The sequence below is a fragment of the Mytilus californianus genome, unplaced genomic scaffold (genome assembly GCF_021869535.1).
Source record: "Mytilus californianus isolate M0D057914Y unplaced genomic scaffold, xbMytCali1.0.p SCAF_7, whole genome shotgun sequence".
Classification (NCBI taxonomy): Eukaryota; Metazoa; Mollusca; class Bivalvia; order Mytilida; family Mytilidae; genus Mytilus; species Mytilus californianus.
Genome location: NW_026262723.1, coordinates 48,117,191 through 48,126,992, shown reverse-complemented (window position 1 = coordinate 48,126,992; position 9,802 = coordinate 48,117,191). Strand labels below are relative to the sequence as shown.

Sequence of the window (9,802 nt, the reverse complement as noted above, 5' to 3'; positions counted from 1 at the left end):
GGAAATCACATTGCATTTGCTCTGAAGCCTTCAATTCTCTAAAATATTAATAAAAAGTCTTATAGAACCAAAAAAAAAAAAGTGCTTTTTTTAGTTATTGCTCTTGTACCTTGAATAGATAACATATGTGCAAAAGGGGGACATTGGAACTCTGTTCTTTTATTCAAATAGATTTCATCAGAAAATTGTTAAAAGAATCAGATCTGTCCTATTTTCATGTCCTTGCCAAGTTGTCCCTTGAGTGACCAAGTTGTGATTATGATATTTATAGTGGAAAACAAGTATATTATATTCTGAATATATTTAGATGGAAATTGCATGCAAAATTTTAATACGGGTATGATTTATAATGGTTTATAATAAAAAATTTATCCCATTAGAAATTATACAAAGACTTAGAGAAGTATTATATGAAACCTGTAAAATATGTATTCCAGTGAAAAAATGCTTAAATGGAAGTTAAAACCTTGCCAATATATGATTTTTAATCAAACTTCTAAATGTCACCTGAACTGATCTAAACCAAGAGAATCGTGCCTTCAAAATGTTTAAAACAAGTTTTATTTTAGGAAATAGATTTCCTGTTTAAAAATTGGAGCAGATATTGGCCAAAAATCTGTCACGGAATAAATGTATAAACATTTTTTAAGTAAAGAAAACCTTTTAAAAATTACTTCAGAATAAAAATGTCATATCTAGTAATTCTATACATAAATAGCAAACACCTTCATGATGTCAAATGTGACCTTAAAAAGTATAGAAGAGTAATTATTTTATAAAGTACATACATGTGTAGTCTATTTAATTTATGAATGGAACCACCTAATCTCCTTTTCAATCTATTACCGATGACAAACACCAATGAATACAAACATTTATGAGGTTTACTTACCTGTAAATAGTTGTGGTCAGATTATACAAAATCTCTCCAAAGACAATTTGTCTATGATAATCCTATAACAGGTGTTCATGTGAAATTCTCATACAAAGCTTAGTGGACCTTTGTTTCATGGAATAATGTTTTTTTGTGAAGGATTTATATTGTTAAAGAAATGACCAGGTACCTTAAATATGTAAATATATGTATGTCAGAAGATAGAAGCTTTTATTTTATGTTGGTCATCAGTGTAATTTTTGTGATGCTGATTTCAAAGTTCCTGTAAAAACTTAAGACAGTAAAATTTTATAAAGACATGCTCATATGAGTTTGAGAAACTTATACACTCTTCAGGTGACATTATTGTAGGAAGAGATTGGATTGAGAGAATTTGAAATTTAGAATGAGAACTTGGGAGTACATGTAAAAGGATGTAAATGAATAAGGATACTATGTCGAACCAATGATAATTGATTATCAACATGAGGGAAACCATATGCCTGGCCAGCACCTTTTATTAAAGCATAATCAGGTTTTTCTGCAGAACTGAAAAAATTTGAATTTTGTATATGGAAATTGGATAATGTATATTTCTAATTTAGCTTAAATTTTCAACATCTTAAATCATTATAATTTTAGAAAACAAGAATTCAAACTTTCAATTAAAAAATTCAGTTCCTCCACTGTTCTAAATATGGGAGGTTATACTGAATATGAATAAAAGAAGACATTAGGAGGTAAAGCATGCAGTCTTATATATATAGTTGATATTCATTGTTTATGCATTTTCCATTTGCTAAGCACTGGTATTTTACATATATGTAATTTTTGTTACCTTCATTTCAACTACAAATCACATCATTGATCTTTAAAGCATACCATGAGATGTATTTTTTGAAATATTCCCTGGGGTATTTCATGTTTGCCAGATTATCTTTCAAATAACAGGAGCAATAGAAATATGTAATTCTCACAGCATACATCTAGTTTAAGCAAGATTTTAAGATGCAGGCAAAAATAATAATTCCAATAATGACATTCAATTTTTTAAAGTTCTGTGGTCAATTTGTTAACCTAAACAGTAAATTTCTAAGGTTAAATGATATGGAAAAGAAGAGATATGGTGACACAATAATCCCAACACGAACTTGAAAGAAACCATAAGCATAGGATCATGTACATCATATCAAAGTCACAATGATGCCTTAAACACAGCAAAAGCTCACAGCTCACTGCAGTTGAAGACAGCCTCTAGCATATTTTCTTTACAAGAAGCAGAAAGGGGTCTAAAATTGGAAAAGTAAAACAAATGTTGTTGTTTGTTATTGATGATAGTAAACCATAACTTAATATAGAAAAATTCTAAATCAAGTCAAAATTATTAGGATTACAAGAGAAAACAATAACTCTGTTATCAGTGCGTTAAGTTTTTTTGACCATACACTATAAGTATGTCACAATATATAGTATAATTTATATAATATACATTTTAGAGATCATTATGGTATTATAAAACTGTTATGTTTCGTAATAAAAGTGACAAACTCATAAAGTTCTCAATCAAATTCCACTGGAACTGATCAATATATGTGATCATGCACATACTTATATTTATACCTTTAGGGGGGAGACTAAAATACTATATGGTTAGAATAGAAAAGCAAGTAACTTTTCAGTGATGGGTCCAGGATATTCTATTAGGGCGCCCTTAGAGACCCATTGAGAAAAGGAGTAAAAAATCAGCAAAGTGAACTAAAAACAAATTTTGGGCCAAAAAATGGTGAAAGTGTTTTTTTAGGTAATGTTTGTAAATAAGTGGAAACAGGATACAAGACATTCTAAGTTTCAATTCCATATAATGCTTTCTGGAAGGTAAAGTAATTCCAACTAAATAAAAAAAGGGTCTTATAAGAAAATATGATACATCTGTAAATAAGAGGGAGAATATAATAAGGTAGTATTCCTCAGAGCATGTTGAAAATAGGTGAACATTACACAAAGATGATATCTATAACCACTGTATGAGAAAAGAATGAAATTCCTAAAAGAGATTATTTCTCTAATTAAAATGAGGGTAAAAAATATGTGAAAAAATAAAAAGTAGAAGAATAGGGACAAGATACGTAGGATAATAGAGACAGACAAGTAGGAAAATAGGGACAAGATAAGTAGGAGAATAAGGACTAGATAAGTAGGAGAATAGGGACAAGATACGTAGGAGAATAGGGACAGATAAGTAGGAAAATAGGGACAGATAAGTAGGAGAATAGGAACAGATAAGTAGGAGAATAGGGACAGATAAGTAGGAGAATAGGGACGGATAAATAGGAGAATAGGGACAGATAAGTAGGAGAATAGTGACAGATTAGTAGGAGAAGAGGGACAGATAAGTAGGAGAATAGGGACAAGATAAGTAGGATAATAGAGACAGACAAGTAGGAAAATAGGGACAAGATAAGTAGGAGAATAGGGACAGATAAGTAGGAGAAGAGGGACAGATAAGTAGGAGAATAGGGACAAGATACGTAGGATAATAGAGACAGACAAGTAGGAAAATAGGGACAAGATAAGTAGGAGAATAGTGACAGATAAGTAGGAGAAGAGGGACAGATAAGTAGGAGAATAGGGACAAGATACGTAGGATAATAGAGACAGACAAGTAGGAAAATAGGGACAAGATAAGTAGGAAAATAGGGACAGATAAGTAGGAGAATAGGGACAGATAAGTAGGTGAATAGGGACAGATAAATAGGAGAATAGGGACAGATAAGTAGGAGAATAGGGACAAGATAAGTAGGATAATAGAGACAAGATACATAGGAGAATAGGGACAAGATAAGTAGGAGAATAGGGACAGATAAGTAGGAGAATAGGGACAAGATAAGTAGGAGAATAGGGACAGATAAGTAGGAGAATAGGGACAAGATACATAGGAGAATAGGGACAAGATACGTAGGAGAATAGGGACAAATAAGTAGAAGAATAGGGACAAGATAAGTAGGAGAATAGGGACAAGATACGTAGGAGAATAGGGACAAATAAGTAGAAGAAGGACAAGATAGGGGAAGAAGATACCAAGGGGGAAATCAAAACACATTAGTAAAAATTAAACGTAAAAGACTGATGAAAATAATAGTCCATTCTCAACAAAGCATAGCACAGAAAGCTAACGATTTAGCAACATGAGCACACCAAAAATTGAGGTTTGACTTTGGTGTTCTGGAAGAATCAGCAGTTAAATAAATGTAAAAGAGGAGACAGACAGAGAAAAAGGAAGTTTCTTGTATATGTTATATTTTTTACTGGTGTGATAAAAAGATTTACTAAAAAATGACAGTATGATTACAAATGATATAAGGAAACAATTATTTATTTATGATGTTAGTGACGCAGTTAGAAAAAATTGAACCAAAAAAGAAATCTCAGAGGTGTTAAAATCTACAGACATAACATGATTAGTATATTAAACTATCAAAATATAGCTAATAAGTTATGAACTAAATACTATACAGGTAACAACTTTTATTGATACATAGCTTTCATACCAGGTAAATAAAGTTTTACTATAAGATTAAAAACAAACAATCATAGTACACAAAACATAGGTAAAGAGATCCCAGGTGTACCAAGACTGGGTTATTGCAATGACTTTTAGATGTTTGATAAGGGCATGACTTGAATACTGGCCAATTTCAATTTTAGAAAGAAACATTGTTTCAGTATGGAATTTTATAATTGGATGTATAATATATTTCTATAAGGTAAGGTTGTTTTGCACATATTCTTCAACCTTATACTTCTTGGTCAATTACGTTTTTAGTTTACTTAAATCTGTAAGTTTTGAAAGAATTGCTGCAATTAAAATTAAGTATATCATGAATTTCCAAATTTATTTCTAGTTTGAAGATATAATTTGAAAATGTTAAACATTTAAAGGTCAAGAATGAAAGGTTCACCAGTTCCCTTCATAAAACTTCCTTCTTAAGTTTTACAACCACTAAAATTGTGAACAATTGGATTCTTTTATAGTGTATATAACTGTATCTGTATTTTGTTTAAGTATTACTACATGTAGTATCATCATTAAATTTGGTGGTAATGTGTTCAAAAAGGATAAAATAGATCAAGAGTTGTAATATCTGTGTGTGTCATTAAAAGATAACCATAAGATAGTAATGTTGTGACACTTCAATTTTTGATAAAATCTCTTAAACTTTACAAACTGTATAAACTAGCACTCAATCTGTGATACTTTGTCCCTGCTTTAATCTATGAAGGTTGATCTGGACCATTGAGGGAGATGAGATATGATAATAGTTAGGATGGTTAAGGATTTTGTGGAGTATATACTGTAAATTCAGATATTTTTGCAATGTTATTATTATTGCAAATATTGGGAGGGAATCTGTTTCTTAAAAAAAAAATTTCAGACCATAATTTTTATGCAGCATTTGTTCATTTTTGAAAAATTGCAATAATAGATGCATGCAAACATTTCTGAATTTATAGTAACTTACATTTACTTTCACCTTTCTAAAGTATACTTCTTTGTACCTTTGATGTCCTTTGTTCTGGTTTTTAGATTTTCTGTATTCGTACTCCCCAAAAAGTATATGTCTGTTGATCCTGCCTCCAGACTGACCTTAAGTTTTATTGCCATTCCAAAAAATTATGGATTTTAATGCCTCTTTTGTCTAAATATTTATATTATAAGATGTAAATTATGTTTGAAGAAATTATAAAGTACCCAGTATCCTACTTTACCATGATTTTTGATTGACAGAAATATACATCTGTAAATTGATTCCCACCCTGGTTAATCACCTTAAATCTCCATTGAACACCTGTTTTCTAATTTCTTTAATCTTGCACAATGCCTTCAGGTTTCACTGTGTAGGTGTTCATTTATGTAAATTACCTGAATTTTTGACATTTCAGAAATGTTTTTAATAGATGATATATTAGATAACATCAGCTAATAATCAGGTACTTACAGACTAATATATGTGGAATTGAATATGATTTATACTTATAACAGGCTTTGACTTTGTTAAAGTACTGGAACACATCATTTGTTAAAAATCTAAATTCTTTGTTTTGTTTTTAAAATTGACCTTTGCTTTGAATATTGTATTCTGATGTGAAATTTGCCAAAAATCTAATATTTTTTTGCTTTTTTATTGTTTTAAAAAGCTTTCATGATGAATGTTTATCGTCTGTTGGGGTATGGAAAAAGGCGGTTGATTAATCATTTAAATATATATTAATACTGACAAAAATCATTTTTTTGTTCATTTACTGTAAAGCAAGATAATGGTAAGTGTATTTCTGCTACCAATAGCTACAGTAAGATTCAGCATTGGAAGAGGACCCATTTGCAGTTGGTGTCTGTATCTTCATTCATAAAATGATATTTCCATGATATAAGATCAATTCATACTTCCTTAGAATAAGATTGCCATCAGACTGATCATTCATTTCTTGTTAGGGATCTGATTTTAGGAATTCTAAGATGGTATTTAACTTGGGGTGAATATGGTGAATGTTTAATCCCCTGTAAAGTAATATAATCTGAAATAAACATTTCTAATCAACACACTGGATAAATTCCAGTCAAACTATTTTTTCACTTTTTCTCTATTGTTTAACTTTTTGCACTTCAGATTCCTATATGAGACTTCAATGAATTACATATTTGTTTCTCCTCTGTTGCTATTGCAGCTTTAAATCTTATAATTGGTTACTTCTTTCAGGATTCCTATGTAGTGATCTTAAGGTTGAATGAATACAATTATGTATTTTTTTCATTTTGTGTCTTCATTTAGAATTTATTAAAGGGAAATAAAGCAGACCTGTTATTAAAGCCTTTAATTCTAGGGACAGGGGTATAAGTAGACCCCAGGTTCTTCTGAATCGGTGTTTTGTAGTTTCATCATTTAATGAAACTAATATGTTCACAGTTTTTGTATTTTTATTCCCCAGGTTGGTTAGTTGGAGGCTTCTTTACATCCGCATAAGGAAGATTATTAAATTGATGGCTGCTTAACATCCATTTAAGGAAAGGTTGTTTGATTGATGATAGCTTCACATACTACAAACAAAAGGTTGTTTGGTTGATGATAGCTTCACATATTACAAACAAAAGGTTGTTTGGTTGATGATAGCTTCACATACTACAAACAAAAGGTTGTTTGGTTGATGGCTGTTTAACATCCATTTGAGGAAAGGTTATTTGGTTGATGATGACTTAACATCCATTTGAGGAAAGGTTATTTGGTTGATGATGACTTAACATCCATTTAAGGAAGGGTTGTTTGGTTGGTGGCTGTTTAACATCCATTTGAGGAAGTTTGTTTGGATGATGACTGCTTAACACCCTACTAAGGAAATGTTGTTCGGTTGATGATGGCTAAACATCCATTTAAGGACATTTTGTTTGGTTGATGATGGCTAAACATCCATTTAAGGACATTTTGTTTGGTTGATGATGGCTTAACATCCTACTAAGGAAGTGTTGTTCGGTTGATGATGGCTAAACATCCATTTAAGGACATTTTGTTTGGTTGATGATGGCTTAACATCCATTTAGGGAAGTTTGTTTGGATGATGATGGTCTAACCTCCTACTAAAGAAAGGCTGTTTGGTTGATGGCTGCTTAATATCCTACTAAGGAAATGTTGTTTGGTTGCTGATGGCTTAACATCCATTAAAGGGAAGATTGTTTGTTTACGGCTGCTTAGAGCTATTTTTCTTATGCTTGTAGTTTGAAGGTTTGGTTGGCTTGCTTACTTTGTTTGTATAATATTTGCTCAAGCATTGTAATTAAGATTGACATCTGCAATCAATAGATAGGCGAGGCTTCAGCTTGTATACATTATACTCTGCATTATACTTAACATCCAATAACATTATACAAGCTGAAGCTACTCCTAACTGTTGATTGCAGATGTCAATCTTAGTTACAATGCTTGAGAAAACATTTATACAAGCATTAGGAAAATAGCTCGGAAGGGTTGTTTGGTTGATAGCTGCTTAACATCCTAGTAAGGAAAGGTTGTTTGGTTGATGAAGGCTAAACATCCATTTAAGGAAAGATTGTTGCTGCTTAACATCCATTTAAGAAAGGTTGTTTGGTTGATGATGGCTTAACATCCTACTGAGGAAAGGTTATTTGGTTGATGATGGCTCAACATCTATTAAAGGAAAGCTTTTAAAAAAAAAATTCTATCTTGTTCATTGATAGTCAAGATGAAATAGTTGATGTATGTACATATAAAAGTAAAGGATAAACCTGGAATTATCTTTATTTCTTTATTTCCTTATTCTCAGAAATTACCCTTTTAAAAGGTCATAAATAAGGTCACATTTGTGACATTAAAGGTATACAAGTTTAACCTTTCAGAAAGGTGTTTTGCAGTATCGTTAATTAACGTCAGTTTTTATTTTTGTGGTTTTTTTTGGTGATTTTTAGAGAAAAAAGAAGTTTTTTTTTCAGAGGTATTGGTTTTTTTTTTTTTTTATTTGTGGATACTCTTAGGGTTCCAGTTTCATATTTTTATTCAGTTATATGATGCAAAATGCAACCTTACAGGGAATAGCCTTTATCTGTCACAAATACAGGACTGTGAAAGGAAAATATAACATAAAATAGTTATAAAATAACAAATTATTGAGGTTATATTCGGATCTCATTGATTAGACTGACACAATGCCGTTAATTCTGACTGATTAATTTCACTCTCTCCAATGAATTTGATTACTTCTCAGTCTTCTGTCAGGTACGAGTAAATTGATACCCTCCACTTCATCATCACCTTCAGTACACAGCTACAGTAACTCATAAATTGATGCTTTAATTTAACCATGTTCCAAAGGTTACTGATATATACTTGTGTGTTGGTTGTTTTGTTGTACTGTTTTTTAAAGTGCCGTTTTAGACCCATTCTTAAATGTGATAGTTTATAACATCATATGATAACTCAAATTTAACAACAAAGTTGAAAATGTTTTATTTGCTGGAATGCTTGAAGTTTTGTTATAAAGCACATGTACATAGACTTTCTTTTAAATAAACTAATGGTAATGAAAGGATAATTTAATAGAAAAACAAAGAAAAATGGTCTATCATATCACTTATTTTTCACATGCACCATGAATCTGTGGTGTTTGTTTATCAAGGTGACGATGATACATCTACTATCATCTACGGCACAAAAACCAGAGTGTTGATTAGTAGTCTTAAGTTTTTAGATCAATAATCAATGAATGAAATATGTTTTTTTCAATTATGGATTCATATAAATATAAAAAAACGTACACAGAGGACTTGGTTTAATATACATGCATGCATTGGTATCAATTTCGACTGTCAAAGCTTATCCAGCAATATCTTATTCTACAACAACATATTCATTGATCAGGGCTCGAATACCCATACTGTCAGATTATCTGTATATTATTTCTTCTCCCCTTTTTATCATCCTCCCAAAATTATAACTCATTCTAGCCAATGGAATCTTATTAAGGCACACCAATAAGCAACCAATCAGAGCTAACTGTTGTTTAGTTATTGTTTCAAGATGGCATGTATATCAACTGAAACTAATAGCTAAAAGCAAAAAGGATTCCAATTTACTTATATTTTTCATCAATTTATATACAACTGTACAGGCATTGCAAACCCTTGAAATTTCATATTATAATTGTAAACAATTTTTAAATAAAATAGCACTACAAATTTTTAGAAACAAGGGTCACAGATTGTTGTTTATCTAACAAAGCATAAACAAATGAATTCCAGGTCTTCATGTAGTCATTAGGGTGGGGATGGATGCATTGTATTTTGACTCTAAGTGACCTTTTCTAAACATTGTATTTTAGACCCTCATTGTACTGAACATACAGATCAAAGAAATATGATAATCC

The 9,802-nt window shown here is 30.9% G+C and overlaps 1 protein-coding gene across 1 annotated transcript in view; it reads left to right on the top strand.

Annotated features, from left to right (window-relative positions):
• The first annotated feature begins 4,350 nt into the window (after positions 1 to 4,350).
• LOC127709733 (uncharacterized) overlaps positions 4,351 to 9,802 on the top strand; it is a 48,209-nt gene continuing 42,757 nt past the window's right edge. Inside the window, exon 1 of the mRNA XM_052215404.1 lies at positions 4,351 to 4,638. The gene's annotated coding sequence lies outside the window, so the exon portion shown is untranslated. The remainder of the gene's footprint in view (positions 4,639 to 9,802) is intronic.